The sequence below is a fragment of the Eucyclogobius newberryi genome, unplaced genomic scaffold (genome assembly GCF_026437365.1).
Source record: "Eucyclogobius newberryi isolate DKJ021-1_F unplaced genomic scaffold, fEucNew1.0.hap1 SCAF_56, whole genome shotgun sequence".
Taxonomy (NCBI): domain Eukaryota; kingdom Metazoa; phylum Chordata; class Actinopteri; order Gobiiformes; family Gobiidae; genus Eucyclogobius; species Eucyclogobius newberryi.
Genome location: NW_027316234.1, coordinates 390266 through 415000, shown reverse-complemented (window position 1 = coordinate 415000; position 24735 = coordinate 390266). Strand labels below are relative to the sequence as shown.

The 24735-nt window shown below is 45.8% G+C and overlaps 62 non-coding genes and 29 pseudogenes across 62 annotated transcripts; all 91 read left to right on the top strand.

Moving 5' to 3' along the window:
• The first annotated feature begins 70 nt into the window (after positions 1-70).
• Positions 71-189, top strand: LOC140345156 (5S ribosomal RNA). Its single transcript, XR_011923814.1, has one exon. It is a non-coding gene; the product is annotated as a 5S ribosomal RNA (ribosomal RNA).
• Positions 190-335: 146 nt separating this feature from the next.
• LOC140384271 (5S ribosomal RNA) lies at positions 336-454 on the top strand. Its single transcript, XR_011932948.1, has one exon. It is a non-coding gene; the product is annotated as a 5S ribosomal RNA (ribosomal RNA).
• Positions 455-600: 146 nt separating this feature from the next.
• LOC140383847 (5S ribosomal RNA) lies at positions 601-719 on the top strand. The gene has a single exon (XR_011932563.1). It is a non-coding gene; the product is annotated as a 5S ribosomal RNA (ribosomal RNA).
• Positions 720-886: 167 nt separating this feature from the next.
• On the top strand, positions 887-1005 carry LOC140345537 (5S ribosomal RNA; annotated as a pseudogene).
• Positions 1006-1151: 146 nt separating this feature from the next.
• Positions 1152-1270, top strand: LOC140383846 (5S ribosomal RNA). Its single transcript, XR_011932562.1, has one exon. It is a non-coding gene; the product is annotated as a 5S ribosomal RNA (ribosomal RNA).
• A 167-nt stretch (positions 1271-1437) lies between these two features.
• LOC140345536 (5S ribosomal RNA) lies at positions 1438-1556 on the top strand (annotated as a pseudogene).
• A 146-nt stretch (positions 1557-1702) lies between these two features.
• Positions 1703-1821, top strand: LOC140383845 (5S ribosomal RNA). The gene has a single exon (XR_011932561.1). It is a non-coding gene; the product is annotated as a 5S ribosomal RNA (ribosomal RNA).
• Positions 1822-1967: 146 nt separating this feature from the next.
• LOC140345535 (5S ribosomal RNA) lies at positions 1968-2086 on the top strand (annotated as a pseudogene).
• A 146-nt stretch (positions 2087-2232) lies between these two features.
• On the top strand, positions 2233-2351 carry LOC140383844 (5S ribosomal RNA). The gene has a single exon (XR_011932560.1). It is a non-coding gene; the product is annotated as a 5S ribosomal RNA (ribosomal RNA).
• Positions 2352-2518: 167 nt separating this feature from the next.
• LOC140345534 (5S ribosomal RNA) lies at positions 2519-2637 on the top strand (annotated as a pseudogene).
• A 146-nt stretch (positions 2638-2783) lies between these two features.
• Positions 2784-2902, top strand: LOC140383843 (5S ribosomal RNA). Its single transcript, XR_011932559.1, has one exon. It is a non-coding gene; the product is annotated as a 5S ribosomal RNA (ribosomal RNA).
• A 167-nt stretch (positions 2903-3069) lies between these two features.
• LOC140345533 (5S ribosomal RNA) lies at positions 3070-3188 on the top strand (annotated as a pseudogene).
• Positions 3189-3334: 146 nt separating this feature from the next.
• On the top strand, positions 3335-3453 carry LOC140383842 (5S ribosomal RNA). The gene has a single exon (XR_011932558.1). It is a non-coding gene; the product is annotated as a 5S ribosomal RNA (ribosomal RNA).
• A 157-nt stretch (positions 3454-3610) lies between these two features.
• LOC140345155 (5S ribosomal RNA) lies at positions 3611-3729 on the top strand. Its single transcript, XR_011923813.1, has one exon. It is a non-coding gene; the product is annotated as a 5S ribosomal RNA (ribosomal RNA).
• A 146-nt stretch (positions 3730-3875) lies between these two features.
• Positions 3876-3994, top strand: LOC140383841 (5S ribosomal RNA). Its single transcript, XR_011932557.1, has one exon. It is a non-coding gene; the product is annotated as a 5S ribosomal RNA (ribosomal RNA).
• Positions 3995-4151: 157 nt separating this feature from the next.
• LOC140345532 (5S ribosomal RNA) lies at positions 4152-4270 on the top strand (annotated as a pseudogene).
• Positions 4271-4416: 146 nt separating this feature from the next.
• LOC140383840 (5S ribosomal RNA) lies at positions 4417-4535 on the top strand. The gene has a single exon (XR_011932556.1). It is a non-coding gene; the product is annotated as a 5S ribosomal RNA (ribosomal RNA).
• Positions 4536-4693: 158 nt separating this feature from the next.
• LOC140345154 (5S ribosomal RNA) lies at positions 4694-4812 on the top strand. The gene has a single exon (XR_011923812.1). It is a non-coding gene; the product is annotated as a 5S ribosomal RNA (ribosomal RNA).
• Positions 4813-4957: 145 nt separating this feature from the next.
• On the top strand, positions 4958-5076 carry LOC140383839 (5S ribosomal RNA). Its single transcript, XR_011932555.1, has one exon. It is a non-coding gene; the product is annotated as a 5S ribosomal RNA (ribosomal RNA).
• Positions 5077-5234: 158 nt separating this feature from the next.
• Positions 5235-5353, top strand: LOC140345153 (5S ribosomal RNA). Its single transcript, XR_011923811.1, has one exon. It is a non-coding gene; the product is annotated as a 5S ribosomal RNA (ribosomal RNA).
• A 145-nt stretch (positions 5354-5498) lies between these two features.
• On the top strand, positions 5499-5617 carry LOC140383836 (5S ribosomal RNA). Its single transcript, XR_011932553.1, has one exon. It is a non-coding gene; the product is annotated as a 5S ribosomal RNA (ribosomal RNA).
• Positions 5618-5784: 167 nt separating this feature from the next.
• On the top strand, positions 5785-5903 carry LOC140345530 (5S ribosomal RNA; annotated as a pseudogene).
• Positions 5904-6049: 146 nt separating this feature from the next.
• Positions 6050-6168, top strand: LOC140383835 (5S ribosomal RNA). The gene has a single exon (XR_011932552.1). It is a non-coding gene; the product is annotated as a 5S ribosomal RNA (ribosomal RNA).
• Positions 6169-6326: 158 nt separating this feature from the next.
• Positions 6327-6445, top strand: LOC140345152 (5S ribosomal RNA). Its single transcript, XR_011923810.1, has one exon. It is a non-coding gene; the product is annotated as a 5S ribosomal RNA (ribosomal RNA).
• Positions 6446-6591: 146 nt separating this feature from the next.
• On the top strand, positions 6592-6710 carry LOC140383834 (5S ribosomal RNA). The gene has a single exon (XR_011932551.1). It is a non-coding gene; the product is annotated as a 5S ribosomal RNA (ribosomal RNA).
• A 156-nt stretch (positions 6711-6866) lies between these two features.
• Positions 6867-6985, top strand: LOC140345529 (5S ribosomal RNA; annotated as a pseudogene).
• Positions 6986-7131: 146 nt separating this feature from the next.
• Positions 7132-7250, top strand: LOC140383833 (5S ribosomal RNA). The gene has a single exon (XR_011932550.1). It is a non-coding gene; the product is annotated as a 5S ribosomal RNA (ribosomal RNA).
• A 155-nt stretch (positions 7251-7405) lies between these two features.
• On the top strand, positions 7406-7524 carry LOC140345528 (5S ribosomal RNA; annotated as a pseudogene).
• Positions 7525-7670: 146 nt separating this feature from the next.
• LOC140345527 (5S ribosomal RNA) lies at positions 7671-7789 on the top strand (annotated as a pseudogene).
• Positions 7790-7945: 156 nt separating this feature from the next.
• On the top strand, positions 7946-8064 carry LOC140345525 (5S ribosomal RNA; annotated as a pseudogene).
• A 146-nt stretch (positions 8065-8210) lies between these two features.
• On the top strand, positions 8211-8329 carry LOC140383831 (5S ribosomal RNA). The gene has a single exon (XR_011932549.1). It is a non-coding gene; the product is annotated as a 5S ribosomal RNA (ribosomal RNA).
• A 157-nt stretch (positions 8330-8486) lies between these two features.
• LOC140345150 (5S ribosomal RNA) lies at positions 8487-8605 on the top strand. Its single transcript, XR_011923808.1, has one exon. It is a non-coding gene; the product is annotated as a 5S ribosomal RNA (ribosomal RNA).
• A 146-nt stretch (positions 8606-8751) lies between these two features.
• On the top strand, positions 8752-8870 carry LOC140383830 (5S ribosomal RNA). The gene has a single exon (XR_011932548.1). It is a non-coding gene; the product is annotated as a 5S ribosomal RNA (ribosomal RNA).
• A 157-nt stretch (positions 8871-9027) lies between these two features.
• On the top strand, positions 9028-9146 carry LOC140345524 (5S ribosomal RNA; annotated as a pseudogene).
• A 146-nt stretch (positions 9147-9292) lies between these two features.
• On the top strand, positions 9293-9411 carry LOC140383829 (5S ribosomal RNA). The gene has a single exon (XR_011932547.1). It is a non-coding gene; the product is annotated as a 5S ribosomal RNA (ribosomal RNA).
• Positions 9412-9569: 158 nt separating this feature from the next.
• LOC140345149 (5S ribosomal RNA) lies at positions 9570-9688 on the top strand. Its single transcript, XR_011923807.1, has one exon. It is a non-coding gene; the product is annotated as a 5S ribosomal RNA (ribosomal RNA).
• A 145-nt stretch (positions 9689-9833) lies between these two features.
• LOC140383828 (5S ribosomal RNA) lies at positions 9834-9952 on the top strand. Its single transcript, XR_011932546.1, has one exon. It is a non-coding gene; the product is annotated as a 5S ribosomal RNA (ribosomal RNA).
• Positions 9953-10120: 168 nt separating this feature from the next.
• LOC140345523 (5S ribosomal RNA) lies at positions 10121-10239 on the top strand (annotated as a pseudogene).
• Positions 10240-10385: 146 nt separating this feature from the next.
• LOC140383827 (5S ribosomal RNA) lies at positions 10386-10504 on the top strand. Its single transcript, XR_011932545.1, has one exon. It is a non-coding gene; the product is annotated as a 5S ribosomal RNA (ribosomal RNA).
• A 156-nt stretch (positions 10505-10660) lies between these two features.
• Positions 10661-10779, top strand: LOC140345148 (5S ribosomal RNA). The gene has a single exon (XR_011923806.1). It is a non-coding gene; the product is annotated as a 5S ribosomal RNA (ribosomal RNA).
• A 146-nt stretch (positions 10780-10925) lies between these two features.
• Positions 10926-11044, top strand: LOC140383825 (5S ribosomal RNA). Its single transcript, XR_011932544.1, has one exon. It is a non-coding gene; the product is annotated as a 5S ribosomal RNA (ribosomal RNA).
• A 157-nt stretch (positions 11045-11201) lies between these two features.
• On the top strand, positions 11202-11320 carry LOC140345147 (5S ribosomal RNA). Its single transcript, XR_011923805.1, has one exon. It is a non-coding gene; the product is annotated as a 5S ribosomal RNA (ribosomal RNA).
• A 146-nt stretch (positions 11321-11466) lies between these two features.
• On the top strand, positions 11467-11585 carry LOC140383823 (5S ribosomal RNA). Its single transcript, XR_011932542.1, has one exon. It is a non-coding gene; the product is annotated as a 5S ribosomal RNA (ribosomal RNA).
• Positions 11586-11742: 157 nt separating this feature from the next.
• On the top strand, positions 11743-11861 carry LOC140345522 (5S ribosomal RNA; annotated as a pseudogene).
• Positions 11862-12006: 145 nt separating this feature from the next.
• On the top strand, positions 12007-12125 carry LOC140383822 (5S ribosomal RNA). The gene has a single exon (XR_011932541.1). It is a non-coding gene; the product is annotated as a 5S ribosomal RNA (ribosomal RNA).
• A 158-nt stretch (positions 12126-12283) lies between these two features.
• LOC140345145 (5S ribosomal RNA) lies at positions 12284-12402 on the top strand. Its single transcript, XR_011923804.1, has one exon. It is a non-coding gene; the product is annotated as a 5S ribosomal RNA (ribosomal RNA).
• A 146-nt stretch (positions 12403-12548) lies between these two features.
• Positions 12549-12667, top strand: LOC140383821 (5S ribosomal RNA). Its single transcript, XR_011932540.1, has one exon. It is a non-coding gene; the product is annotated as a 5S ribosomal RNA (ribosomal RNA).
• A 157-nt stretch (positions 12668-12824) lies between these two features.
• On the top strand, positions 12825-12943 carry LOC140345521 (5S ribosomal RNA; annotated as a pseudogene).
• A 146-nt stretch (positions 12944-13089) lies between these two features.
• On the top strand, positions 13090-13208 carry LOC140383820 (5S ribosomal RNA). The gene has a single exon (XR_011932539.1). It is a non-coding gene; the product is annotated as a 5S ribosomal RNA (ribosomal RNA).
• Positions 13209-13366: 158 nt separating this feature from the next.
• On the top strand, positions 13367-13485 carry LOC140345580 (5S ribosomal RNA; annotated as a pseudogene).
• Positions 13486-13631: 146 nt separating this feature from the next.
• On the top strand, positions 13632-13750 carry LOC140383819 (5S ribosomal RNA). The gene has a single exon (XR_011932538.1). It is a non-coding gene; the product is annotated as a 5S ribosomal RNA (ribosomal RNA).
• A 168-nt stretch (positions 13751-13918) lies between these two features.
• Positions 13919-14037, top strand: LOC140345320 (5S ribosomal RNA; annotated as a pseudogene).
• Positions 14038-14184: 147 nt separating this feature from the next.
• LOC140345520 (5S ribosomal RNA) lies at positions 14185-14303 on the top strand (annotated as a pseudogene).
• Positions 14304-14449: 146 nt separating this feature from the next.
• LOC140346040 (5S ribosomal RNA) lies at positions 14450-14568 on the top strand. The gene has a single exon (XR_011924297.1). It is a non-coding gene; the product is annotated as a 5S ribosomal RNA (ribosomal RNA).
• Positions 14569-14736: 168 nt separating this feature from the next.
• On the top strand, positions 14737-14855 carry LOC140345319 (5S ribosomal RNA; annotated as a pseudogene).
• Positions 14856-15001: 146 nt separating this feature from the next.
• LOC140345518 (5S ribosomal RNA) lies at positions 15002-15120 on the top strand (annotated as a pseudogene).
• A 146-nt stretch (positions 15121-15266) lies between these two features.
• Positions 15267-15385, top strand: LOC140346038 (5S ribosomal RNA). Its single transcript, XR_011924296.1, has one exon. It is a non-coding gene; the product is annotated as a 5S ribosomal RNA (ribosomal RNA).
• Positions 15386-15552: 167 nt separating this feature from the next.
• Positions 15553-15671, top strand: LOC140345595 (5S ribosomal RNA; annotated as a pseudogene).
• Positions 15672-15817: 146 nt separating this feature from the next.
• On the top strand, positions 15818-15936 carry LOC140346037 (5S ribosomal RNA). The gene has a single exon (XR_011924295.1). It is a non-coding gene; the product is annotated as a 5S ribosomal RNA (ribosomal RNA).
• A 169-nt stretch (positions 15937-16105) lies between these two features.
• LOC140345517 (5S ribosomal RNA) lies at positions 16106-16224 on the top strand (annotated as a pseudogene).
• A 146-nt stretch (positions 16225-16370) lies between these two features.
• On the top strand, positions 16371-16489 carry LOC140346036 (5S ribosomal RNA). Its single transcript, XR_011924294.1, has one exon. It is a non-coding gene; the product is annotated as a 5S ribosomal RNA (ribosomal RNA).
• Positions 16490-16647: 158 nt separating this feature from the next.
• Positions 16648-16766, top strand: LOC140345144 (5S ribosomal RNA). The gene has a single exon (XR_011923803.1). It is a non-coding gene; the product is annotated as a 5S ribosomal RNA (ribosomal RNA).
• Positions 16767-16922: 156 nt separating this feature from the next.
• LOC140345516 (5S ribosomal RNA) lies at positions 16923-17041 on the top strand (annotated as a pseudogene).
• A 146-nt stretch (positions 17042-17187) lies between these two features.
• Positions 17188-17306, top strand: LOC140346035 (5S ribosomal RNA). Its single transcript, XR_011924293.1, has one exon. It is a non-coding gene; the product is annotated as a 5S ribosomal RNA (ribosomal RNA).
• A 167-nt stretch (positions 17307-17473) lies between these two features.
• On the top strand, positions 17474-17592 carry LOC140345515 (5S ribosomal RNA; annotated as a pseudogene).
• A 146-nt stretch (positions 17593-17738) lies between these two features.
• On the top strand, positions 17739-17857 carry LOC140346033 (5S ribosomal RNA). Its single transcript, XR_011924291.1, has one exon. It is a non-coding gene; the product is annotated as a 5S ribosomal RNA (ribosomal RNA).
• A 146-nt stretch (positions 17858-18003) lies between these two features.
• LOC140345143 (5S ribosomal RNA) lies at positions 18004-18122 on the top strand. The gene has a single exon (XR_011923802.1). It is a non-coding gene; the product is annotated as a 5S ribosomal RNA (ribosomal RNA).
• Positions 18123-18268: 146 nt separating this feature from the next.
• LOC140346032 (5S ribosomal RNA) lies at positions 18269-18387 on the top strand. Its single transcript, XR_011924290.1, has one exon. It is a non-coding gene; the product is annotated as a 5S ribosomal RNA (ribosomal RNA).
• Positions 18388-18553: 166 nt separating this feature from the next.
• Positions 18554-18672, top strand: LOC140345514 (5S ribosomal RNA; annotated as a pseudogene).
• A 146-nt stretch (positions 18673-18818) lies between these two features.
• On the top strand, positions 18819-18937 carry LOC140346031 (5S ribosomal RNA). The gene has a single exon (XR_011924289.1). It is a non-coding gene; the product is annotated as a 5S ribosomal RNA (ribosomal RNA).
• A 158-nt stretch (positions 18938-19095) lies between these two features.
• LOC140345142 (5S ribosomal RNA) lies at positions 19096-19214 on the top strand. Its single transcript, XR_011923801.1, has one exon. It is a non-coding gene; the product is annotated as a 5S ribosomal RNA (ribosomal RNA).
• A 156-nt stretch (positions 19215-19370) lies between these two features.
• On the top strand, positions 19371-19489 carry LOC140345513 (5S ribosomal RNA; annotated as a pseudogene).
• A 146-nt stretch (positions 19490-19635) lies between these two features.
• LOC140346030 (5S ribosomal RNA) lies at positions 19636-19754 on the top strand. Its single transcript, XR_011924288.1, has one exon. It is a non-coding gene; the product is annotated as a 5S ribosomal RNA (ribosomal RNA).
• A 146-nt stretch (positions 19755-19900) lies between these two features.
• Positions 19901-20019, top strand: LOC140384262 (5S ribosomal RNA). Its single transcript, XR_011932940.1, has one exon. It is a non-coding gene; the product is annotated as a 5S ribosomal RNA (ribosomal RNA).
• Positions 20020-20165: 146 nt separating this feature from the next.
• On the top strand, positions 20166-20284 carry LOC140346029 (5S ribosomal RNA). The gene has a single exon (XR_011924287.1). It is a non-coding gene; the product is annotated as a 5S ribosomal RNA (ribosomal RNA).
• Positions 20285-20441: 157 nt separating this feature from the next.
• Positions 20442-20560, top strand: LOC140345141 (5S ribosomal RNA). Its single transcript, XR_011923800.1, has one exon. It is a non-coding gene; the product is annotated as a 5S ribosomal RNA (ribosomal RNA).
• A 156-nt stretch (positions 20561-20716) lies between these two features.
• LOC140345512 (5S ribosomal RNA) lies at positions 20717-20835 on the top strand (annotated as a pseudogene).
• Positions 20836-20981: 146 nt separating this feature from the next.
• On the top strand, positions 20982-21100 carry LOC140346028 (5S ribosomal RNA). Its single transcript, XR_011924286.1, has one exon. It is a non-coding gene; the product is annotated as a 5S ribosomal RNA (ribosomal RNA).
• Positions 21101-21267: 167 nt separating this feature from the next.
• Positions 21268-21386, top strand: LOC140345511 (5S ribosomal RNA; annotated as a pseudogene).
• A 146-nt stretch (positions 21387-21532) lies between these two features.
• LOC140346027 (5S ribosomal RNA) lies at positions 21533-21651 on the top strand. The gene has a single exon (XR_011924285.1). It is a non-coding gene; the product is annotated as a 5S ribosomal RNA (ribosomal RNA).
• A 146-nt stretch (positions 21652-21797) lies between these two features.
• On the top strand, positions 21798-21916 carry LOC140345139 (5S ribosomal RNA). Its single transcript, XR_011923799.1, has one exon. It is a non-coding gene; the product is annotated as a 5S ribosomal RNA (ribosomal RNA).
• A 146-nt stretch (positions 21917-22062) lies between these two features.
• On the top strand, positions 22063-22181 carry LOC140346026 (5S ribosomal RNA). Its single transcript, XR_011924284.1, has one exon. It is a non-coding gene; the product is annotated as a 5S ribosomal RNA (ribosomal RNA).
• Positions 22182-22327: 146 nt separating this feature from the next.
• LOC140345137 (5S ribosomal RNA) lies at positions 22328-22446 on the top strand. Its single transcript, XR_011923797.1, has one exon. It is a non-coding gene; the product is annotated as a 5S ribosomal RNA (ribosomal RNA).
• Positions 22447-22602: 156 nt separating this feature from the next.
• LOC140345136 (5S ribosomal RNA) lies at positions 22603-22721 on the top strand. The gene has a single exon (XR_011923796.1). It is a non-coding gene; the product is annotated as a 5S ribosomal RNA (ribosomal RNA).
• Positions 22722-22877: 156 nt separating this feature from the next.
• On the top strand, positions 22878-22996 carry LOC140345206 (5S ribosomal RNA; annotated as a pseudogene).
• Positions 22997-23142: 146 nt separating this feature from the next.
• Positions 23143-23261, top strand: LOC140345135 (5S ribosomal RNA). The gene has a single exon (XR_011923795.1). It is a non-coding gene; the product is annotated as a 5S ribosomal RNA (ribosomal RNA).
• Positions 23262-23417: 156 nt separating this feature from the next.
• On the top strand, positions 23418-23536 carry LOC140345134 (5S ribosomal RNA). Its single transcript, XR_011923794.1, has one exon. It is a non-coding gene; the product is annotated as a 5S ribosomal RNA (ribosomal RNA).
• A 146-nt stretch (positions 23537-23682) lies between these two features.
• Positions 23683-23801, top strand: LOC140346025 (5S ribosomal RNA). Its single transcript, XR_011924283.1, has one exon. It is a non-coding gene; the product is annotated as a 5S ribosomal RNA (ribosomal RNA).
• Positions 23802-23947: 146 nt separating this feature from the next.
• On the top strand, positions 23948-24066 carry LOC140345133 (5S ribosomal RNA). The gene has a single exon (XR_011923793.1). It is a non-coding gene; the product is annotated as a 5S ribosomal RNA (ribosomal RNA).
• Positions 24067-24212: 146 nt separating this feature from the next.
• Positions 24213-24331, top strand: LOC140346024 (5S ribosomal RNA). Its single transcript, XR_011924282.1, has one exon. It is a non-coding gene; the product is annotated as a 5S ribosomal RNA (ribosomal RNA).
• Positions 24332-24477: 146 nt separating this feature from the next.
• On the top strand, positions 24478-24596 carry LOC140346021 (5S ribosomal RNA). The gene has a single exon (XR_011924280.1). It is a non-coding gene; the product is annotated as a 5S ribosomal RNA (ribosomal RNA).
• The last annotated feature ends 139 nt before the right edge of the window (positions 24597-24735 follow it).

Sequence of the window (24735 nt, the reverse complement as noted above, 5' to 3'; positions counted from 1 at the left end):
GGCGTGAAGGTACTCTTCACGAAAAGACAGTGTTTGATATAAAAAAGGCCGTTTTGACCTGGAACATTTCGCTCACGGCCATACCACCCTGGACCAGCCCGATCTCGTTTGATCTCGGAAGCCAAGCGGGGTTGGGCCTTGTTAGTACTTGGATGGGAGACCGCCTGGGAATACCAGGTGCTGTGAGCATTTTCACACTTTTTCACCCGTCAAAAAAAAAAAAAGAAGTTTTTCATTGAGATATCCCAATTTTGACCGAGCAAGTGGCGTGAAGGTACTCTTCGCGAAAAGACAGTGTTTGATATAAAAAAGGCCGTTTTGACCTGGAACATTTCGCTCACGGCCATACCACCCTGGACCAGCCCGATCTCGTCTGATCTCGGAAGCCAAGCGGGGTTGGGCCTTGTTAGTACTTGGATGGGAGACCGCCTGGGAATACCAGGTGCTGTGAGCATTTTCACACTTTTTCACCCGTCAAAAAAAAAAAAAGAAGTTTTTCATTGAGATATCCCAATTTTGACCGAGCAAGTGGCGTGAAGGTACTCTTCACGAAAAGACAGTGTTTGATATAAAAAAGGCCGTTTTGACCTGGAACATTTCGCTCACGGCCATACCACCCTGGACCAGCCCGATCTCGTCTGATCTCGGAAGCCAAGCAGGGTTGGGCCTGGTTAGTACTTGGATGGGAGACCGCCTGGGAATACCAGGTGCTGTGAGCATTTTCACACTTTTTTGCCTGTTAAAAAAAAAAAAAAAAAAAAAAAAGAAGTTTTTCATTGAGATATCCCAATTTTGACCGAGCAAGTGGCGTGAAGGTACTCTTCACGAAAAGACAGTGTTTGATGCAAAAAAAGCCATTTATACGAGTTTTGACCTGGAACATTTCGCTCACGGCCATACCACCCTGGACCAGCCCGATCTCGTTTGATCTCGGAAGCCAAGCGGGGTTGGGCCTTGTTAGTACTTGGATGGAACACCGCCTGGGAATACCAGGTGCTGTGAGCATTTTCACACTTTTTCACCCGTCAAAAAAAAAAAAAGAAGTTTTTCATTGAGATATCCCAATTTTGACCGAGCAAGTGGCGTGAAGGTACTCTTCACGAAAAGACAGTGTTTGATATAAAAAAGGCCGTTTTGACCTGGAACATTTCGCTCACGGCCATACCACCCTGGACCAGCCCGATCTCGTCTGATCTCGGAAGCCAAGCAGGGTTGGGCCTGGTTAGTACTTGGATGGGAGACCGCCTGGGAATACCAGGTGCTGTGAGCATTTTCACACTTTTTCACCTGTCAAAAAAAAAAAAAAAAAAAAAAAAGAAGTTTTTCATTGAGATATCCCAATTTTGACCGAGCAAGTGGCGTGAAGGTACTCTTCACGAAAAGACAGTGTTTGATGCAAAAAAAGCCATTTATACGAGTTTTGACCTGGAACATTTCGCTCACGGCCATACCACCCTGGACCAGCCCGATCTCGTTTGATCTCGGAAGCCAAGCGGGGTTGGGCCTTGTTAGTACTTGGATGGAACACCGCCTGGGAATACCAGGTGCTGTGAGCATTTTCACACTTTTTCACCCGTCAAAAAAAAAAAAAGAAGTTTTTCATTGAGATATCCCAATTTTGACCGAGCAAGTGGCGTGAAGGTACTCTTCACGAAAAGACAGTGTTTGATATAAAAAAGGCCGTTTTGACCTGGAACATTTCGCTCACGGCCATACCACCCTGGACCAGCCCGATCTCGTCTGATCTCGGAAGCCAAGCAGGGTTGGGCCTGGTTAGTACTTGGATGGGAGACCGCCTGGGAATACCAGGTGCTGTGAGCATTTTCACACTTTTTCACCCGTCAAAAAAAAAAAAAGAAGTTTTTCATTGAGATATCCCAATTTTGACCGAGCAAGTGGCGTGAAGGTACTCTTCACGAAAAGACAGTGTTTGATATAAAAAAGGCCGTTTTGACCTGGAACATTTCGCTCACGGCCATACCACCCTGGACCAGCCCGATCTCGTTTGATCTCGGAAGCCAAGCGGGGTTGGGCCTTGTTAGTACTTGGATGGAACACCGCCTGGGAATACCAGGTGCTGTGAGCATTTTCACACTTTTTCACCCGTCAAAAAAAAAAAAAGAAGTTTTTCATTGAGATATCCCAATTTTGACCGAGCAAGTGGCGTGAAGGTACTCTTCACGAAAAGACAGTGTTTGATATAAAAAAGGCCGTTTTGACCTGGAACATTTCGCTCACGGCCATACCACCCTGGACCAGCCCGATCTCGTCTGATCTCGGAAGCCAAGCAGGGTTGGGCCTGGTTAGTACTTGGATGGGAGACCGCCTGGGAATACCAGGTGCTGTGAGCATTTTCACACTTTTTCACCTGTCAAAAAAAAAAAAAAAAAAAAAAAAGAAGTTTTTCATTGAGATATCCCAATTTTGACCGAGCAAGTGGCGTGAAGGTACTCTTCACGAAAAGACAGTGTTTGATGCAAAAAAAGCCATTTATACGAGTTTTGACCTGGAACATTTCGCTCACGGCCATACCACCCTGGACCAGCCCGATCTCGTTTGATCTCGGAAGCCAAGCGGGGTTGGGCCTTGTTAGTACTTGGATGGAACACCGCCTGGGAATACCAGGTGCTGTGAGCATTTTCACACTTTTTCACCCGTCAAAAAAAAAAAAAGAAGTTTTTCATTGAGATATCCCAATTTTGACCGAGCAAGTGGCGTGAAGGTACTCTTCACGAAAAGACAGTGTTTGATATAAAAAAGGCCGTTTTGACCTGGAACATTTCGCTCACGGCCATACCACCCTGGACCAGCCCGATCTCGTCTGATCTCGGAAGCCAAGCAGGGTTGGGCCTGGTTAGTACTTGGATGGGAGACCGCCTGGGAATACCAGGTGCTGTGAGCATTTTCACACTTTTTCACCTGTCAAAAAAAAAAAAAAAAAAAAAAAAGAAGTTTTTCATTGAGATATCCCAATTTTGACCGAGCAAGTGGCGTGAAGGTACTCTTCACGAAAAGACAGTGTTTGATGCAAAAAAAGCCATTTATACGAGTTTTGACCTGGAACATTTCGCTCACGGCCATACCACCCTGGACCAGCCCGATCTCGTTTGATCTCGGAAGCCAAGCGGGGTTGGGCCTTGTTAGTACTTGGATGGAACACCGCCTGGGAATACCAGGTGCTGTGAGCATTTTCACACTTTTTCACCCGTCAAAAAAAAAAAAAGAAGTTTTTCATTGAGATATCCCAATTTTGACCGAGCAAGTGGCGTGAAGGTACTCTTCACGAAAAGACAGTGTTTGATATAAAAAAGGCCGTTTTGACCTGGAACATTTCGCTCACGGCCATACCACCCTGGACCAGCCCGATCTCGTCTGATCTCGGAAGCCAAGCAGGGTTGGGCCTGGTTAGTACTTGGATGGGAGACCGCCTGGGAATACCAGGTGCTGTGAGCATTTTCACACTTTTTCACCTGTCAAAAAAAAAAAAAAAAAAAAAAAAGAAGTTTTTCATTGAGATATCCCAATTTTGACCGAGCAAGTGGCGTGAAGGTACTCTTCACGAAAAGACAGTGTTTGATATAAAAAAGGCCGTTTTGACCTGGAACATTTCGCTCACGGCCATACCACCCTGGACCAGCCCGATCTCGTTTGATCTCGGAAGCCAAGCGGGGTTGGGCCTTGTTAGTACTTGGATGGGAGACCGCCTGGGAATACCAGGTGCTGTGAGCATTTTCACACTTTTTCACCCGTCAAAAAAAAAAAAAGAAGTTTTTCATTGAGATATCCCAATTTTGACCGAGCAAGTGGCGTGAAGGTACTCTTCACGAAAAGACAGTGTTTGATATAAAAAAGGCCGTTTTGACCTGGAACATTTCGCTCACGGCCATACCACCCTGGACCAGCCCGATCTCGTCTGATCTCGGAAGCCAAGCAGGGTTGGGCCTGGTTAGTACTTGGATGGGAGACCGCCTGGGAATACCAGGTGCTGTGAGCATTTTCACACTTTTTCACCTGTCAAAAAAAAAAAAAAAAAAAAAAAAGAAGTTTTTCATTGAGATATCCCAATTTTGACCGAGCAAGTGGCGTGAAGGTACTCTTCACGAAAAGACAGTGTTTGATATAAAAAAGGCCGTTTTGACCTGGAACATTTCGCTCACGGCCATACCACCCTGGACCAGCCCGATCTCGTTTGATCTCGGAAGCCAAGCGGGGTTGGGCCTTGTTAGTACTTGGATGGAACACCGCCTGGGAATACCAGGTGCTGTGAGCATTTTCACACTTTTTCACCCGTCAAAAAAAAAAAAAGAAGTTTTTCATTGAGATATCCCAATTTTGACCGAGCAAGTGGCGTGAAGGTACTCTTCACGAAAAGACAGTGTTTGATATAAAAAAGGCCGTTTTGACCTGGAACATTTCGCTCACGGCCATACCACCCTGGACCAGCCCGATCTCGTCTGATCTCGGAAGCCAAGCAGGGTTGGGCCTGGTTAGTACTTGGATGGGAGACCGCCTGGGAATACCAGGTGCTGTGAGCATTTTCACACTTTTTCACCTGTCAAAAAAAAAAAAAAAAAAAAAAAAAGAAGTTTTTCATTGAGATATCCCAATTTTGACCGAGCAAGTGGCGTGAAGGTACTCTTCACGAAAAGACAGTGTTTGATATAAAAAAGGCCGTTTTGACCTGGAACATTTCGCTCACGGCCATACCACCCTGGACCAGCCCGATCTCGTTTGATCTCGGAAGCCAAGCGGGGTTGGGCCTTGTTAGTACTTGGATGGGAGACCGCCTGGGAATACCAGGTGCTGTGAGCATTTTCACACTTTTTCACCCGTCAAAAAAAAAAAAGAAGTTTTTCATTGAGATATCCCAATTTTGACCGAGCAAGTGGCGTGAAGGTACTCTTCACGAAAAGACAGTGTTTGATATAAAAAAGGCCGTTTTGACCTGGAACATTTCGCTCACGGCCATACCACCCTGGACCAGCCCGATCTCGTCTGATCTCGGAAGCCAAGCAGGGTTGGGCCTGGTTAGTACTTGGATGGGAGACCGCCTGGGAATACCAGGTGCTGTGAGCATTTTCACACTTTTTCACCTGTCAAAAAAAAAAAAAAAAAAAAAAAAAGAAGTTTTTCATTGAGATATCCCAATTTTGACCGAGCAAGTGGCGTGAAGGTACTCTTCACGAAAAGACAGTGTTTGATATAAAAAAGGCCGTTTTGACCTGGAACATTTCGCTCACGGCCATACCACCCTGGACCAGCCCGATCTCGTTTGATCTCGGAAGCCAAGCGGGGTTGGGCCTTGTTAGTACTTGGATGGGAGACCGCCTGGGAATACCAGGTGCTGTGAGCATTTTCACACTTTTTCACCCGTCAAAAAAAAAAAAGAAGTTTTTCATTGAGATATCCCAATTTTGACCGAGCAAGTGGCGTGAAGGTACTCTTCACGAAAAGACAGTGTTTGATATAAAAAAGGCCGTTTTGACCTGGAACATTTCGCTCACGGCCATACCACCCTGGACCAGCCCGATCTCGTCTGATCTCGGAAGCCAAGCAGGGTTGGGCCTGGTTAGTACTTGGATGGGAGACCGCCTGGGAATACCAGGTGCTGTGAGCATTTTCACACTTTTTCACCTGTCAAAAAAAAAAAAAAAAAAAAAAAAGAAGTTTTTCATTGAGATATCCCAATTTTGACCGAGCAAGTGGCGTGAAGGTACTCTTCACGAAAAGACAGTGTTTGATGCAAAAAAAGCCATTTATACGAGTTTTGACCTGGAACATTTCGCTCACGGCCATACCACCCTGGACCAGCCCGATCTCGTTTGATCTCGGAAGCCAAGCGGGGTTGGGCCTTGTTAGTACTTGGATGGAACACCGCCTGGGAATACCAGGTGCTGTGAGCATTTTCACACTTTTTCACCCGTCAAAAAAAAAAAAAGAAGTTTTTCATTGAGATATCCCAATTTTGACCGAGCAAGTGGCGTGAAGGTACTCTTCACGAAAAGACAGTGTTTGATATAAAAAAGGCCGTTTTGACCTGGAACATTTCGCTCACGGCCATACCACCCTGGACCAGCCCGATCTCGTCTGATCTCGGAAGCCAAGCAGGGTTGGGCCTGGTTAGTACTTGGATGGGAGACCGCCTGGGAATACCAGGTGCTGTGAGCATTTTCACACTTTTTCACCTGTCAAAAAAAAAAAAAAAAAAAAAAAAAGAAGTTTTTCATTGAGATATCCCAATTTTGACCGAGCAAGTGGCGTGAAGGTACTCTTCACGAAAAGACAGTGTTTGATATAAAAAAGGCCGTTTTGACCTGGAACATTTCGCTCACGGCCATACCACCCTGGACCAGCCCGATCTCGTTTGATCTCGGAAGCCAAGCGGGGTTGGGCCTTGTTAGTACTTGGATGGGAGACCGCCTGGGAATACCAGGTGCTGTGAGCATTTTCACACTTTTTCACCCGTCAAAAAAAAAAAAAGAAGTTTTTCATTGAGATATCCCAATTTTGACCGAGCAAGTGGCGTGAAGGTACTCTTCACGAAAAGACAGTGTTTGATATAAAAAAGGCCGTTTTGACCTGGAACATTTCGCTCACGGCCATACCACCCTGGACCAGCCCGATCTCGTCTGATCTCGGAAGCCAAGCAGGGTTGGGCCTGGTTAGTACTTGGATGGGAGACCGCCTGGGAATACCAGGTGCTGTGAGCATTTTCACACTTTTTCACCTGTCAAAAAAAAAAAAAAAAAAAAAAAGAAGTTTTTCATTGAGATATCCCAATTTTGACCGAGCAAGTGGCGTGAAGGTACTCTTCACGAAAAGACAGTGTTTGATATAAAAAAGGCCGTTTTGACCTGGAACATTTCGCTCACGGCCATACCACCCTGGACCAGCCCGATCTCGTTTGATCTCGGAAGCCAAGCGGGGTTGGGCCTTGTTAGTACTTGGATGGAACACCGCCTGGGAATACCAGGTGCTGTGAGCATTTTCACACTTTTTCACCCGTCAAAAAAAAAAAAAGAAGTTTTTCATTGAGATATCCCAATTTTGACCGAGCAAGTGGCGTGAAGGTACTCTTCACGAAAAGACAGTGTTTGATATAAAAAAGGCCGTTTTGACCTGGAACATTTCGCTCACGGCCATACCACCCTGGACCAGCCCGATCTCGTCTGATCTCGGAAGCCAAGCAGGGTTGGGCCTGGTTAGTACTTGGATGGGAGACCGCCTGGGAATACCAGGTGCTGTGAGCATTTTCACACTTTTTCACCTGTCAAAAAAAAAAAAAAAAAAAAAAGAAGTTTTTCATTGAGATATCCCAATTTTGACCGAGCAAGTGGCGTGAAGGTACTCTTCACGAAAAGACAGTGTTTGATATAAAAAAGGCCGTTTTGACCTGGAACATTTCGCTCACGGCCATACCACCCTGGACCAGCCCGATCTCGTTTGATCTCGGAAGCCAAGCGGGGTTGGGCCTTGTTAGTACTTGGATGGAACACCGCCTGGGAATACCAGGTGCTGTGAGCATTTTCACACTTTTTCACCCGTCAAAAAAAAAAAAAGAAGTTTTTCATTGAGATATCCCAATTTTGACCGAGCAAGTGGCGTGAAGGTACTCTTCACGAAAAGACAGTGTTTGATATAAAAAAGGCCGTTTTGACCTGGAACATTTCGCTCACGGCCATACCACCCTGGACCAGCCCGATCTCGTTTGATCTCGGAAGCCAAGCGGGGTTGGGCCTTGTTAGTACTTGGATGGAACACCGCCTGGGAATACCAGGTGCTGTGAGCATTTTCACACTTTTTCACCCGTCAAAAAAAAAAAAAGAAGTTTTTCATTGAGATATCCCAATTTTGACCGAGCAAGTGGCGTGAAGGTACTCTTCACGAAAAGACAGTGTTTGATGCAAAAAAAGCCATTTATACGAGTTTTGACCTGGAACATTTCGCTCACGGCCATACCACCCTGGACCAGCCCGATCTCGTTTGATCTCGGAAGCCAAGCGGGGTTGGGCCTTGTTAGTACTTGGATGGAACACCGCCTGGGAATACCAGGTGCTGTGAGCATTTTCACACTTTTTCACCCGTCAAAAAAAAAAAAAGAAGTTTTTCATTGAGATATCCCAATTTTGACCGAGCAAGTGGCGTGAAGGTACTCTTCACGAAAAGACAGTGTTTGATATAAAAAAGGCCGTTTTGACCTGGAACATTTCGCTCACGGCCATACCACCCTGGACCAGCCCGATCTCGTCTGATCTCGGAAGCCAAGCAGGGTTGGGCCTGGTTAGTACTTGGATGGGAGACCGCCTGGGAATACCAGGTGCTGTGAGCATTTTCACACTTTTTCACCTGTCAAAAAAAAAAAAAAAAAAAAAAAAGAAGTTTTTCATTGAGATATCCCAATTTTGACCGAGCAAGTGGCGTGAAGGTACTCTTCACGAAAAGACAGTGTTTGATATAAAAAAGGCCGTTTTGACCTGGAACATTTCGCTCACGGCCATACCACCCTGGACCAGCCCGATCTCGTTTGATCTCGGAAGCCAAGCGGGGTTGGGCCTTGTTAGTACTTGGATGGGAGACCGCCTGGGAATACCAGGTGCTGTGAGCATTTTCACACTTTTTCACCCGTCAAAAAAAAAAAAAGAAGTTTTTCATTGAGATATCCCAATTTTGACCGAGCAAGTGGCGTGAAGGTACTCTTCACGAAAAGACAGTGTTTGATATAAAAAAGGCCGTTTTGACCTGGAACATTTCGCTCACGGCCATACCACCCTGGACCAGCCCGATCTCGTCTGATCTCGGAAGCCAAGCAGGGTTGGGCCTGGTTAGTACTTGGATGGGAGACCGCCTGGGAATACCAGGTGCTGTGAGCATTTTCACACTTTTTCACCTGTCAAAAAAAAAAAAAAAAAAAAAAAAGAAGTTTTTCATTGAGATATCCCAATTTTGACCGAGCAAGTGGCGTGAAGGTACTCTTCACGAAAAGACAGTGTTTGATATAAAAAAGGCCGTTTTGACCTGGAACATTTCGCTCACGGCCATACCACCCTGGACCAGCCCGATCTCGTTTGATCTCGGAAGCCAAGCGGGGTTGGGCCTTGTTAGTACTTGGATGGAACACCGCCTGGGAATACCAGGTGCTGTGAGCATTTTCACACTTTTTCACCCGTCAAAAAAAAAAAAAGAAGTTTTTCATTGAGATATCCCAATTTTGACCGAGCAAGTGGCGTGAAGGTACTCTTCACGAAAAGACAGTGTTTGATATAAAAAAGGCCGTTTTGACCTGGAACATTTCGCTCACGGCCATACCACCCTGGACCAGCCCGATCTCGTCTGATCTCGGAAGCCAAGCAGGGTTGGGCCTGGTTAGTACTTGGATGGGAGACCGCCTGGGAATACCAGGTGCTGTGAGCATTTTCACACTTTTTCACCTGTCAAAAAAAAAAAAAAAAAAAAAAAAAGAAGTTTTTCATTGAGATATCCCAATTTTGACCGAGCAAGTGGCGTGAAGGTACTCTTCACGAAAAGACAGTGTTTGATATAAAAAAGGCCGTTTTGACCTGGAACATTTCGCTCACGGCCATACCACCCTGGACCAGCCCGATCTCGTTTGATCTCGGAAGCCAAGCGGGGTTGGGCCTTGTTAGTACTTGGATGGGAGACCGCCTGGGAATACCAGGTGCTGTGAGCATTTTCACACTTTTTCACCCGTCAAAAAAAAAAAAGAAGTTTTTCATTGAGATATCCCAATTTTGACCGAGCAAGTGGCGTGAAGGTACTCTTCACGAAAAGACAGTGTTTGATATAAAAAAGGCCGTTTTGACCTGGAACATTTCGCTCACGGCCATACCACCCTGGACCAGCCCGATCTCGTCTGATCTCGGAAGCCAAGCAGGGTTGGGCCTGGTTAGTACTTGGATGGGAGACCGCCTGGGAATACCAGGTGCTGTGAGCATTTTCACACTTTTTCACCTGTCAAAAAAAAAAAAAAAAAAAAAAAAAGAAGTTTTTCATTGAGATATCCCAATTTTGACCGAGCAAGTGGCGTGAAGGTACTCTTCACGAAAAGACAGTGTTTGATGCAAAAAAAGCCATTTATACGAGTTTTGACCTGGAACATTTCGCTCACGGCCATACCACCCTGGACCAGCCCGATCTCGTTTGATCTCGGAAGCCAAGCGGGGTTGGGCCTTGTTAGTACTTGGATGGAACACCGCCTGGGAATACCAGGTGCTGTGAGCATTTTCACACTTTTTCACCCGTCAAAAAAAAAAAAAGAAGTTTTTCATTGAGATATCCCAATTTTGACCGAGCAAGTGGCGTGAAGGTACTCTTCACGAAAAGACAGTGTTTGATATAAAAAAGGCCGTTTTGACCTGGAACATTTCGCTCACGGCCATACCACCCTGGACCAGCCCGATCTCGTCTGATCTCGGAAGCCAAGCAGGGTTGGGCCTGGTTAGTACTTGGATGGGAGACCGCCTGGGAATACCAGGTGCTGTGAGCATTTTCACACTTTTTCACCTGTCAAAAAAAAAAAAAAAAAAAAAAAGAAGTTTTTCATTGAGATATCCCAATTTTGACCGAGCAAGTGGCGTGAAGGTACTCTTCACGAAAAGACAGTGTTTGATATAAAAAAGGCCGTTTTGACCTGGAACATTTCGCTCACGGCCATACCACCCTGGACCAGCCCGATCTCGTTTGATCTCGGAAGCCAAGCGGGGTTGGGCCTTGTTAGTACTTGGATGGGAGACCGCCTGGGAATACCAGGTGCTGTGAGCATTTTCACACTTTTTCACCCGTCAAAAAAAAAAAAAGAAGTTTTTCATTGAGATATCCCAATTTTGACCGAGCAAGTGGCGTGAAGGTACTCTTCACGAAAAGACAGTGTTTGATATAAAAAAGGCCGTTTTGACCTGGAACATTTCGCTCACGGCCATACCACCCTGGACCAGCCCGATCTCGTCTGATCTCGGAAGCCAAGCAGGGTTGGGCCTGGTTAGTACTTGGATGGGAGACCGCCTGGGAATACCAGGTGCTGTGAGCATTTTCACACTTTTTCACCTGTCAAAAAAAAAAAAAAAAAAAAAAAAGAAGTTTTTCATTGAGATATCCCAATTTTGACCGAGCAAGTGGCGTGAAGGTACTCTTCACGAAAAGACAGTGTTTGATATAAAAAAGGCCGTTTTGACCTGGAACATTTCGCTCACGGCCATACCACCCTGGACCAGCCCGATCTCGTTTGATCTCGGAAGCCAAGCGGGGTTGGGCCTTGTTAGTACTTGGATGGGAGACCGCCTGGGAATACCAGGTGCTGTGAGCATTTTCACACTTTTTCACCCGTCAAAAAAAAAAAAAGAAGTTTTTCATTGAGATATCCCAATTTTGACCGAGCAAGTGGCGTGAAGGTACTCTTCACGAAAAGACAGTGTTTGATATAAAAAAGGCCGTTTTGACCTGGAACATTTCGCTCACGGCCATACCACCCTGGACCAGCCCGATCTCGTCTGATCTCGGAAGCCAAGCAGGGTTGGGCCTGGTTAGTACTTGGATGGGAGACCGCCTGGGAATACCAGGTGCTGTGAGCATTTTCACACTTTTTCACCTGTCAAAAAAAAAAAAAAAAAAAAAAAAGAAGTTTTTCATTGAGATATCCCAATTTTGACCGAGCAAGTGGCGTGAAGGTACTCTTCACGAAAAGACAGTGTTTGATATAAAAAAGGCCGTTTTGACCTGGAACATTTCGCTCACGGCCATACCACCCTGGACCAGCCCGATCTCGTTTGATCTCGGAAGCCAAGCGGGGTTGGGCCTTGTTAGTACTTGGATGGAACACCGCCTGGGAATACCAGGTGCTGTGAGCATTTTCACACTTTTTCACCCGTCAAAAAAAAAAAAGAAGTTTTTCATTGAGATATCCCAATTTTGACCGAGCAAGTGGCGTGAAGGTACTCTTCACGAAAAGACAGTGTTTGATATAAAAAAGGCCGTTTTGACCTGGAACATTTCGCTCACGGCCATACCACCCTGGACCAGCCCGATCTCGTCTGATCTCGGAAGCCAAGCAGGGTTGGGCCTGGTTAGTACTTGGATGGGAGACCGCCTGGGAATACCAGGTGCTGTGAGCATTTTCAACACTTTTTCACCTGTCAAAAAAAAAAAAAAAAAAAAAAAAGAAGTTTTTCATTGAGATATCCCAATTTTGACCGAGCAAGTGGCGTGAAGGTACTCTTCACGAAAAGACAGTGTTTGATATAAAAAAGGCCGTTTTGACCTGGAACATTTCGCTCACGGCCATACCACCCTGGACCAGCCCGATCTCGTTTGATCTCGGAAGCCAAGCGGGGTTGGGCCTTGTTAGTACTTGGATGGGAGACCGCCTGGGAATACCAGGTGCTGTGAGCATTTTCACACTTTTTCACCCGTCAAAAAAAAAAAAAGAAGTTTTTCATTGAGATATCCCAATTTTGACCGAGCAAGTGGCGTGAAGGTACTCTTCACGAAAAGACAGTGTTTGATATAAAAAAGGCCGTTTTGACCTGGAACATTTCGCTCACGGCCATACCACCCTGGACCAGCCCGATCTCGTCTGATCTCGGAAGCCAAGCAGGGTTGGGCCTGGTTAGTACTTGGATGGGAGACCGCCTGGGAATACCAGGTGCTGTGAGCATTTTCACACTTTTTCACCTGTCAAAAAAAAAAAAAAAAAAAAAAAAGAAGTTTTTCATTGAGATATCCCAATTTTGACCGAGCAAGTGGCGTGAAGGTACTCTTCACGAAAAGACAGTGTTTGATATAAAAAAGGCCGTTTTGACCTGGAACATTTCGCTCACGGCCATACCACCCTGGACCAGCCCGATCTCGTTTGATCTCGGAAGCCAAGCGGGGTTGGGCCTTGTTAGTACTTGGATGGAACACCGCCTGGGAATACCAGGTGCTGTGAGCATTTTCACACTTTTTCACCCGTCAAAAAAAAAAAAAGAAGTTTTTCATTGAGATATCCCAATTTTGACCGAGCAAGTGGCGTGAAGGTACTCTTCACGAAAAGACAGTGTTTGATATAAAAAAGGCCGTTTTGACCTGGAACATTTCGCTCACGGCCATACCACCCTGGACCAGCCCGATCTCGTCTGATCTCGGAAGCCAAGCAGGGTTGGGCCTGGTTAGTACTTGGATGGGAGACCGCCTGGGAATACCAGGTGCTGTGAGCATTTTCACACTTTTTCACCTGTCAAAAAAAAAAAAAAAAAAAAAAAAGAAGTTTTTCATTGAGATATCCCAATTTTGACCGAGCAAGTGGCGTGAAGGTACTCTTCACGAAAAGACAGTGTTTGATATAAAAAAAGGCCGTTTTGACCTGGAACATTTCGCTCACGGCCATACCACCCTGGACCAGCCCGATCTCGTTTGATCTCGGAAGCCAAGCGGGGTTGGGCCTTGTTAGTACTTGGATGGGAGACCGCCTGGGAATACCAGTTGCTGTGAGCATTTTCACACTTTTTCACCCGTCAAAAAAAAAAAAAGAAGTTTTTCATTGAGATATCCCAATTTTGACCGAGCAAGTGGCGTGAAGGTACTCTTCACGAAAAGACAGTGTTTGATATAAAAAAGGCCGTTTTGACCTGGAACATTTCGCTCACGGCCATACCACCCTGGACCAGCCCGATCTCGTCTGATCTCGGAAGCCAAGCAGGGTTGGGCCTGGTTAGTACTTGGATGGGAGACCGCCTGGGAATACCAGGTGCTGTGAGCATTTTCACACTTTTTCACCTGTCAAAAAAAAAAAAAAAAAAAAAAAAAGAAGTTTTTCATTGAGATATCCCAATTTTGACCGAGCAAGTGGCGTGAAGGTACTCTTCACGAAAAGACAGTGTTTGATGCAAAAAAAGCCATTTATACGAGTTTTGACCTGGAACATTTCGCTCACGGCCATACCACCCTGGAACAGCCCGATCTCGTTTGATCTCGGAAGCCAAGCGGGGTTGGGCCTTGTTAGTACTTGGATGGAACACCGCCTGGGAATACCAGGTGCTGTGAGCATTTTCACACTTTTTCACCCGTCAAAAAAAAAAAAGAAAGATTTTTCATTGAGATATCCCAATTTTGACCGAGCAAGTGGCGTGAAGGTACTCTTCACGAAAAGACAGTGTTTGATATAAAAAAGGCCGTTTTGACCTGGAACATTTCGCTCACGGCCATACCACCCTGGACCAGCCCGATCTCGTTTGATCTCGGAAGCCAAGCGGGGTTGGGCCTTGTTAGTACTTGGATGGAACACCGCCTGGGAATACCAGGTGCTGTGAGCATTTTCACACTTTTTCACCCGTCAAAAAAAAAAAAAGAAGTTTTTCATTGAGATATCCCAATTTTGACCGAGCAAGTGGCGTGAAGGTACTCTTCACGAAAAGACAGTGTTTGATATAAAAAAGGCCGTTTTGACCTGGAACATTTCGCTCACGGCCATACCACCCTGGACCAGCCCGATCTCGTCTGATCTCGGAAGCCAAGCAGGGTTGGGCCTGGTTAGTACTTGGATGGGAGACCGCCTGGGAATACCAGGTGCTGTGAGCATTTTCACACTTTTTCACCTGTCAAAAAAAAAAAAATAAAAATAAAAAGAAGTTTTTCATTGAGATATCCCAATTTTGACCGAGCAAGTGGCGTGAAGGTACTCTTCACGAAAAGACAGTGTTTGATGCAAAAAAAGCCATTTATACGAGTTTTGACCTGGAACATTTCGCTCACGGCCATACCACCCTGGAACAGCCCGATCTCGTTTGATCTCGGAAGCCAAGCGGGGTTGGGCCTTGTTAGTACTTGGATGGAACACCGCCTGGGAATACCAGGTGCTGTGAGCATTTTCACACTTTTTCACCCGTCAAAAAAAAAAAAAGAAGTTTTTCATTGAGATATCCCAATTTTGACCGAGCAAGTGGCGTGAAGGTACTCTTCACGAAAAGACAGTGTTTGATATAAAAAAGGCCGTTTTGACCTGGAACATTTCGCTCACGGCCATACCACCCTGGACCAGCCCGATCTCGTTTGATCTCGGAAGCCAAGCGGGGTTGGGCCTTGTTAGTACTTGGATGGAACACCGCCTGGGAATACCAGGTGCTGTGAGCATTTTCACACTTTTTCACCCGTCAAAAAAAAAAAAAGAAGTTTTTCATTGAGATATCCCAATTTTGACCGAGCAAGTGGCGTGAAGGTACTCTTCACGAAAAGACAGTGTTTGATATAAAAAAGGCCGTTTTGACCTGGAACATTTCGCTCACGGCCATACCACCCTGGACCAGCCCGATCTCGTCTGATCTCGGAAGCCAAGCAGGGTTGGGCCTGGTTAGTACTTGGATGGGAGACCGCCTGGGAATACCAGGTGCTGTGAGCATTTTCACACTTTTTCACCTGTCAAAAAAAAAAAAAAAAAAAAAAAAGAAGTTTTTCATTGAGATATCCCAATTTTGACCGAGCAAGTGGCGTGAAGGTACTCTTCACGAAAAGACAGTGTTTGATGCAAAAAAAGCCATTTATACGAGTTTTGACCTGGAACATTTCGCTCACGGCCATACCACCCTGGACCAGCCCGATCTCGTTTGATCTCGGAAGCCAAGCGGGTTTGGGCCTTGTTAGTACTTGGATGGAACACCGCCTGGGAATACCAGGTGCTGTGAGCATTTTCACACTTTTTCACCCGTCAAAAAAAAAAAAAGAAGTTTTTCATTGAGATATCCCAATTTTGACCGAGCAAGTGGCGTGAAGGTACTCTTCACGAAAAGACAGTGTTTGATATAAAAAAGGCCGTTTTGACCTGGAACATTTCGCTCACGGCCATACCACCCTGGACCAGCCCGATCTCGTCTGATCTCGGAAGCCAAGCAGGGTTGGGCCTGGTTAGTACTTGGATGGGAGACCGCCTGGGAATACCAGGTGCTGTGAGCATTTTCACACTTTTTCACCTGTCAAAAAAAAAAAAAAAAAAAAAAAAAAGAAGTTTTTCATTGAGATATCCCAATTTTGACCGAGCAAGTGGCGTGAAGGTACTCTTCACGAAAAGACAGTGTTTGATGCAAAAAAAGCCATTTATACGAGTTTTGACCTGGAACATTTCGCTCACGGCCATACCACCCTGGACCAGCCCGATCTCGTTTGATCTCGGAAGCCAAGCGGGGTTGGGCCTTGTTAGTACTTGGATGGAACACCGCCTGGGAATACCAGGTGCTGTGAGCATTTTCACACTTTTTCACCCGTCAAAAAAAAAAAAAGAAGTTTTTCATTGAGATATCCCAATTTTGACCGAGCAAGTGGCGTGAAGGTACTCTTCACGAAAAGACAGTGTTTGATATAAAAAAGGCCGTTTTGACCTGGAACATTTCGCTCACGGCCATACCACCCTGGACCAGCCCGATCTCGTCTGATCTCGGAAGCCAAGCAGGGTTGGGCCTGGTTAGTACTTGGATGGGAGACCGCCTGGGAATACCAGGTGCTGTGAGCATTTTCACACTTTTTCACCCGTCAAAAAAAAAAAAAAAAAAAAAAAAAGAAGTTTTTCATTGAGATATCCCAATTTTGACCGAGCAAGTGGCGTGAAGGTACTCTTCACGAAAAGACAGTGTTTGATATAAAAAAGGCCGTTTTGACCTGGAACATTTCGCTCACGGCCATACCACCCTGGACCAGCCCGATCTCGTTTGATCTCGGAAGCCAAGCGGGGTTGGGCCTTGTTAGTACTTGGATGGGAGACCGCCTGGGAATACCAGGTGCTGTGAGCATTTTCACACTTTTTCACCCGTCAAAAAAAAAAAAAGAAGTTTTTCATTGAGATATCCCAATTTTGACCGAGCAAGTGGCGTGAAGGTACTCTTCACGAAAAGACAGTGTTTGATGCAAAAAAAGCCATTTATACGAGTTTTGACCTGGAACATTTCGCTCACGGCCATACCACCCTGGACCAGCCCGATCTCGTTTGATCTCGGAAGCCAAGCGGGGTTGGGCCTTGTTAGTACTTGGATGGAACACCGCCTGGGAATACCAGGTGCTGTGAGCATTTTCACACTTTTTCACCCGTCAAAAAAAAAAAAAGAAGTTTTTCATTGAGATATCCCAATTTTGACCGAGCAAGTGGCGTGAAGGTACTCTTCACGAAAAGACAGTGTTTGATATAAAAAAGGCCGTTTTGACCTGGAACATTTCGCTCACGGCCATACCACCCTGGACCAGCCCGATCTCGTCTGATCTCGGAAGCCAAGCAGGGTTGGGCCTGGTTAGTACTTGGATGGGAGACCGCCTGGGAATACCAGGTGCTGTGAGCATTTTCACACTTTTTCACCTGTCAAAAAAAAAAAAAAAAAAAAAAAAGAAGTTTTTCATTGAGATATCCCAATTTTGACCGAGCAAGTGGCGTGAAGGTACTCTTCACGAAAAGACAGTGTTTGATGCAAAAAAAGCCATTTATACGAGTTTTGACCTGGAACATTTCGCTCACGGCCATACCACCCTGGACCAGCCCGATCTCGTTTGATCTCGGAAGCCAAGCGGGGTTGGGCCTTGTTAGTACTTGGATGGAACACCGCCTGGGAATACCAGGTGCTGTGAGCATTTTCACACTTTTTCACCCGTCAAAAAAAAAAAAAGAAGTTTTTCATTGAGATATCCCAATTTTGACCGAGCAAGTGGCGTGAAGGTACTCTTCACGAAAAGACAGTGTTTGATATAAAAAAGGCCGTTTTGACCTGGAACATTTCGCTCACGGCCATACCACCCTGGACCAGCCCGATCTCGTCTGATCTCGGAAGCCAAGCAGGGTTGGGCCTGGTTAGTACTTGGATGGGAGACCGCCTGGGAATACCAGGTGCTGTGAGCATTTTCACACTTTTTCACCTGTCAAAAAAAAAAAAAGAAGTTTTTCATTGAGATATCCCAATTTTGACCGAGCAAGTAGCGTGAAGGTACTCTTCACGAAAAGACAGTGTTTGATATAAAAAAGGCCGTTTTGACCTGGAACATTTCGCTCACGGCCATACCACCCTGGACCAGCCCGATCTCGTTTGATCTCGGAAGCCAAGCGGGGTTGGGCCTTGTTAGTACTTGGATGGGAGACCGCCTGGGAATACCAGGTGCTGTGAGCATTTTCACACTTTTTCACCCGTCAAAAAAAAAAAAAGAAGTTTTTCATTGAGATATCCCAATTTTGACCGAGCAAGTGGCGTGAAGGTACTCTTCACGAAAAGACAGTGTTTGATATAAAAAAGGCCGTTTTGACCTGGAACATTTCGCTCACGGCCATACCACCCTGGACCAGCCCGATCTCGTCTGATCTCGGAAGCCAAGCAGGGTTGGGCCTGGTTAGTACTTGGATGGGAGACCGCCTGGGAATACCAGGTGCTGTGAGCATTTTCACACTTTTTCACCTGTCAAAAAAAAAAAAAAAAAAAAAAAGAAGTTTTTCATTGAGATATCCCAATTTTGACCGAGCAAGTGGCGTGAAGGTACTCTTCACGAAAAGACAGTGTTTGATGCAAAAAAAGCCATTTATACGAGTTTTGACCTGGAACATTTCGCTCACGGCCATACCACCCTGGACCAGCCCGATCTCGTTTGATCTCGGAAGCCAAGCGGGGTTGGGCCTTGTTAGTACTTGGATGGAACACCGCCTGGGAATACCAGGTGCTGTGAGCATTTTCACACTTTTTCACCCGTCAAAAAAAAAAAAAGAAGTTTTTCATTGAGATATCCCAATTTTGACCGAGCAAGTGGCGTGAAGGTACTCTTCACGAAAAGACAGTGTTTGATATAAAAAAGGCCGTTTTGACCTGGAACATTTCGCTCACGGCCATACCACCCTGGACCAGCCCGATCTCGTCTGATCTCGGAAGCCAAGCAGGGTTGGGCCTGGTTAGTACTTGGATGGGAGACCGCCTGGGAATACCAGGTGCTGTGAGCATTTTCACACTTTTTCACCCGTCAAAAAAAAAAAAAAAAAAAAAAAAAGAAGTTTTTCATTGAGATATCCCAATTTTGACCGAGCAAGTGGCGTGAAGGTACTCTTCACGAAAAGACAGTGTTTGATATAAAAAAGGCCGTTTTGACCTGGAACATTTCGCTCACGGCCATACCACCCTGGACCAGCCCGATCTCGTTTGATCTCGGAAGCCAAGCGGGGTTGGGCCTTGTTAGTACTTGGATGGGAGACCGCCTGGGAATACCAGGTGCTGTGAGCATTTTCACACTTTTTCACCCGTCAAAAAAAAAAAAAGAAGTTTTTCATTGAGATATCCCAATTTTGACCGAGCAAGTGGCGTGAAGGTACTCTTCACGAAAAGACAGTGTTTGATGCAAAAAAAGCCATTTATACGAGTTTTGACCTGGAACATTTCGCTCACGGCCATACCACCCTGGACCAGCCCGATCTCGTTTGATCTCGGAAGCCAAGCGGGGTTGGGCCTTGTTAGTACTTGGATGGAACACCGCCTGGGAATACCAGGTGCTGTGAGCATTTTCACACTTTTTCACCCGTCAAAAAAAAAAAAAGAAGTTTTTCATTGAGATATCCCAATTTTGACCGAGCAAGTGGCGTGAAGGTACTCTTCACGAAAAGACAGTGTTTGATATAAAAAAGGCCGTTTTGACCTGGAACATTTCGCTCACGGCCATACCACCCTGGACCAGCCCGATCTCGTCTGATCTCGGAAGCCAAGCAGGGTTGGGCCTGGTTAGTACTTGGATGGGAGACCGCCTGGGAATACCAGGTGCTGTGAGCATTTTCACACTTTTTCACCTGTCAAAAAAAAAAAAAGAAGTTTTTCATTGAGATATCCCAATTTTGACCGAGCAAGTAGCGTGAAGGTACTCTTCACGAAAAGACAGTGTTTGATATAAAAAAGGCCGTTTTGACCTGGAACATTTCGCTCACGGCCATACCACCCTGGACCAGCCCGATCCCGTTTGATCTCGGAAGCCAAGCGGGGTTGGGCCTTGTTAGTACTTGGATGGGAGACCGCCTGGGAATACCAGGTGCTGTGAGCATTTTCACACTTTTTCACCCGTCAAAAAAAAAAAAAGAAGTTTTTCATTGAGATATCCCAATTTTGACCGAGCAAGTGGCGTGAAGGTACTCTTCACGAAAAGACAGTGTTTGATATAAAAAAGGCCGTTTTGACCTGGAACATTTCGCTCACGGCCATACCACCCTGGACCAGCCCGATCTCGTCTGATCTCGGAAGCCAAGCAGGGTTGGGCCTGGTTAGTACTTGGATGGGAGACCGCCTGGGAATACCAGGTGCTGTGAGCATTTTCACACTTTTTCACCCGTCAAAAAAAAAAAAAAAAAAAAAAAAGAAGTTTTTCATTGAGATATCCCAATTTTGACCGAGCAAGTGGCGTGAAGGTACTCTTCACGAAAAGACAGTGTTTGATATAAAAAAGGCCGTTTTGACCTGGAACATTTCGCTCACGGCCATACCACCCTGGACCAGCCCGATCTCGTTTGATCTCGGAAGCCAAGCGGGGTTGGGCCTTGTTAGTACTTGGATGGGAGACCGCCTGGGAATACCAGGTGCTGTGAGCATTTTCACACTTTTTCACCCGTCAAAAAAAAAAAAAGAAGTTTTTCATTGAGATATCCCAATTTTGACCGAGCAAGTGGCGTGAAGGTACTCTTCACGAAAAGACAGTGTTTGATGCAAAAAAAGCCATTTATACGAGTTTTGACCTGGAACATTTCGCTCACGGCCATACCACCCTGGACCAGCCCGATCTCGTTTGATCTCGGAAGCCAAGCGGGGTTGGGCCTTGTTAGTACTTGGATGGAACACCGCCTGGGAATACCAGGTGCTGTGAGCATTTTCACACTTTTTCACCCGTCAAAAAAAAAAAAAGAAGTTTTTCATTGAGATATCCCAATTTTGACCGAGCAAGTGGCGTGAAGGTACTCTTCACGAAAAGACAGTGTTTGATATAAAAAAGGCCGTTTTGACCTGGAACATTTCGCTCACGGCCATACCACCCTGGACCAGCCCGATCTCGTCTGATCTCGGAAGCCAAGCAGGGTTGGGCCTGGTTAGTACTTGGATGGGAGACCGCCTGGGAATACCAGGTGCTGTGAGCATTTTCACACTTTTTCACCTGTCAAAAAAAAAAAAAAAAAAAAAAAAGAAGTTTTTCATTGAGATATCCCAATTTTGACCGAGCAAGTGGCGTGAAGGTACTCTTCACGAAAAGACAGTGTTTGATGCAAAAAAAGCCATTTATACGAGTTTTGACCTGGAACATTTCGCTCACGGCCATACCACCCTGGACCAGCCCGATCTCGTTTGATCTCGGAAGCCAAGCGGGGTTGGGCCTTGTTAGTACTTGGATGGAACACCGCCTGGGAATACCAGGTGCTGTGAGCATTTTCACACTTTTTCACCCGTCAAAAAAAAAAAAAGAAGTTTTTCATTGAGATATCCCAATTTTGACCGAGCAAGTGGCGTGAAGGTACTCTTCACGAAAAGACAGTGTTTGATATAAAAAAGGCCGTTTTGACCTGGAACATTTCGCTCACGGCCATACCACCCTGGACCAGCCCGATCTCGTCTGATCTCGGAAGCCAAGCAGGGTTGGGCCTGGTTAGTACTTGGATGGGAGACCGCCTGGGAATACCAGGTGCTGTGAGCATTTTCACACTTTTTCACCTGTCAAAAAAAAAAAAAGAAGTTTTTCATTGAGATATCCCAATTTTGACCGAGCAAGTAGCGTGAAGGTACTCTTCACGAAAAGACAGTGTTTGATATAAAAAAGGCCGTTTTGACCTGGAACATTTCGCTCACGGCCATACCACCCTGGACCAGCCCGATCTCGTTTGATCTCGGAAGCCAAGCGGGGTTGGGCCTTGTTAGTACTTGGATGGGAGACCGCCTGGGAATACCAGGTGCTGTGAGCATTTTCACACTTTTTCACCCGTCAAAAAAAAAAAAAGAAGTTTTTCATTGAGATATCCCAATTTTGACCGAGCAAGTGGCGTGAAGGTACTCTTCACGAAAAGACAGTGTTTGATATAAAAAAGGCCGTTTTGACCTGGAACATTTCGCTCACGGCCATACCACCCTGGACCAGCCCGATCTCGTCTGATCTCGGAAGCCAAGCAGGGTTGGGCCTGGTTAGTACTTGGATGGGAGACCGCCTGGGAATACCAGGTGCTGTGAGCATTTTCACACTTTTTCACCCGTCAAAAAAAAAAAAAGAAGTTTTTCATTGAGATATCCCAATTTTGACCGAGCAAGTGGCGTGAAGGTACTCTTCACGAAAAGACAGTGTTTGATATAAAAAAGGCCGTTTTGACCTGGAACATTTCGCTCACGGCCATACCACCCTGGACCAGCCCGATCTCGTTTGATCTCGGAAGCCAAGCGGGGTTGGGCCTTGTTAGTACTTGGATGGGAGACCGCCTGGGAATACCAGGTGCTGTGAGCATTTTCACACTTTTTCACCCGTCAAAAAAAAAAAAAGAAGTTTTTCATTGAGATATCCCAATTTTGACCGAGCAAGTGGCGTGAAGGTACTCTTCACGAAAAGACAGTGTTTGATGCAAAAAAAGCCATTTATACGAGTTTTGACCTGGAACATTTCGCTCACGGCCATACCACCCTGGACCAGCCCGATCTCGTTTGATCTCGGAAGCCAAGCGGGGTTGGGCCTTGTTAGTACTTGGATGGGAGACCGCCTGGGAATACCAGGTGCTGTGAGCATTTTCACACTTTTTCACCCGTCAAAAAAAAAAAAAGAAGTTTTTCATTGAGATATCCCAATTTTGACCGAGCAAGTGGCGTGAAGGTACTCTTCACGAAAAGACAGTGTTTGATGCAAAAAAAGCCATTTATACGAGTTTTGACCTGGAACATTTCGCTCACGGCCATACCACCCTGGACCAGCCCGATCTCGTTTGATCTCGGAAGCCAAGCGGGGTTGGGCCTTGTTAGTACTTGGATGGGAGACCGCCTGGGAATACCAGGTGCTGTTAGCATTTTCACACTTTTTCACCCGTCAAAAAAAAAAAAAGAAGTTTTTCATTGAGATATCCCAATTTTGACCGAGCAAGTGGCGTGAAGGTACTCTTCACGAAAAGACAGTGTTTGATATAAAAAAGGCCGTTTTGACCTGGAACATTTCGCTCACGGCCATACCACCCTGGACCAGCCCGATCTCGTTTGATCTCGGAAGCCAAGCGGGGTTGGGCCTTGTTAGTACTTGGATGGGAGACCGCCTGGGAATACCAGGTGCTGTGAGCATTTTCACACTTTTTCACCCGTCAAAAAAAAAAAAAGAAGTTTTTCATTGAGATATCCCAATTTTGACCGAGCAAGTGGCGTGAAGGTACTCTTCACGAAAAGACAGTGTTTGATGCAAAAAAAGCCATTTATACGAGTTTTGACCTGGAACATTTCGCTCACGGCCATACCACCCTGGACCAGCCCGATCTCGTTTGATCTCGGAAGCCAAGCGGGGTTGGGCCTTGTTAGTACTTGGATGGGAGACCGCCTGGGAATACCAGGTGCTGTGAGCATTTTCACACTTTTTCACCCGTCAAAAAAAAAAAAAGAAGTTTTTCATTGAGATATCCCAATTTTGACCGAGCAAGTGGCGTGAAGGTACTCTTCACGAAAAGACAGTGTTTGATATAAAAAAGGCCGTTTTGACCTGGAACATTTCGCTCACGGCCATACCACCCTGGACCAGCCCGATCTCGTCTGATCTCGGAAGCCAAGCAGGGTTGGGCCTGGTTAGTACTTGGATGGGAGACCGCCTGGGAATACCAGGTGCTGTGAGCATTTTCACACTTTTTCACCTGTCAAAAAAAAAAAAAGAAGTTTTTCATTGAGATATCCCAATTTTGACCGAGCAAGTAGCGTGAAGGTACTCTTCACGAAAAGACAGTGTTTGATATAAAAAAGGCCGTTTTGACCTGGAACATTTCGCTCACGGCCATACCACCCTGGACCAGCCCGATCTCGTTTGATCTCGGAAGCCAAGCGGGGTTGGGCCTTGTTAGTACTTGGATGGGAGACCGCCTGGGAATACCAGGTGCTGTGAGCATTTTCACACTTTTTCACCCGTAGAAAAAAAAAAAAGAAGTTTTTCATTGAGATATCCCAATTTTGACCGAGCAAGTGGCGTGAAGGTACTCTTCACGAAAAGACAGTGTTTGATATAAAAAAGGCCGTTTTGACCTGGAACATTTCGCTCACGGCCATACCACCCTGGACCAGCCCGATCTCGTCTGATCTCGGAAGCCAAGCAGGGTTGGGCCTGGTTAGTACTTGGATGGGAGACCGCCTGGGAATACCAGGTGCTGTGAGCATTTTCACACTTTTTCACCCGTCAAAAAAAAAAAAAGAAGTTTTTCATTGAGATATCCCAATTTTGACCGAGCAAGTGGCGTGAAGGTACTCTTCACAAAAAGACAGTGTTTGATATAAAAAAGGCCGTTTTGACCTGGAACATTTCGCTCACGGCCATACCACCCTGGACCAGCCCGATCTCGTCTGATCTCGGAAGCCAAGCAGGGTTGGGCCTGGTTAGTACTTGGATGGGAGACCGCCTGGGAATACCAGGTGCTGTGAGCATTTTCACACTTTTTCACCTGTCAAAAAAAAAAAAAAAAAAAAAAGAAGTTTTTCATTGAGATATCCCAATTTTGACCGAGCAAGTGGCGTGAAGGTACTCTTCACGAAAAGACAGTGTTTGATATAAAAAAGGCCGTTT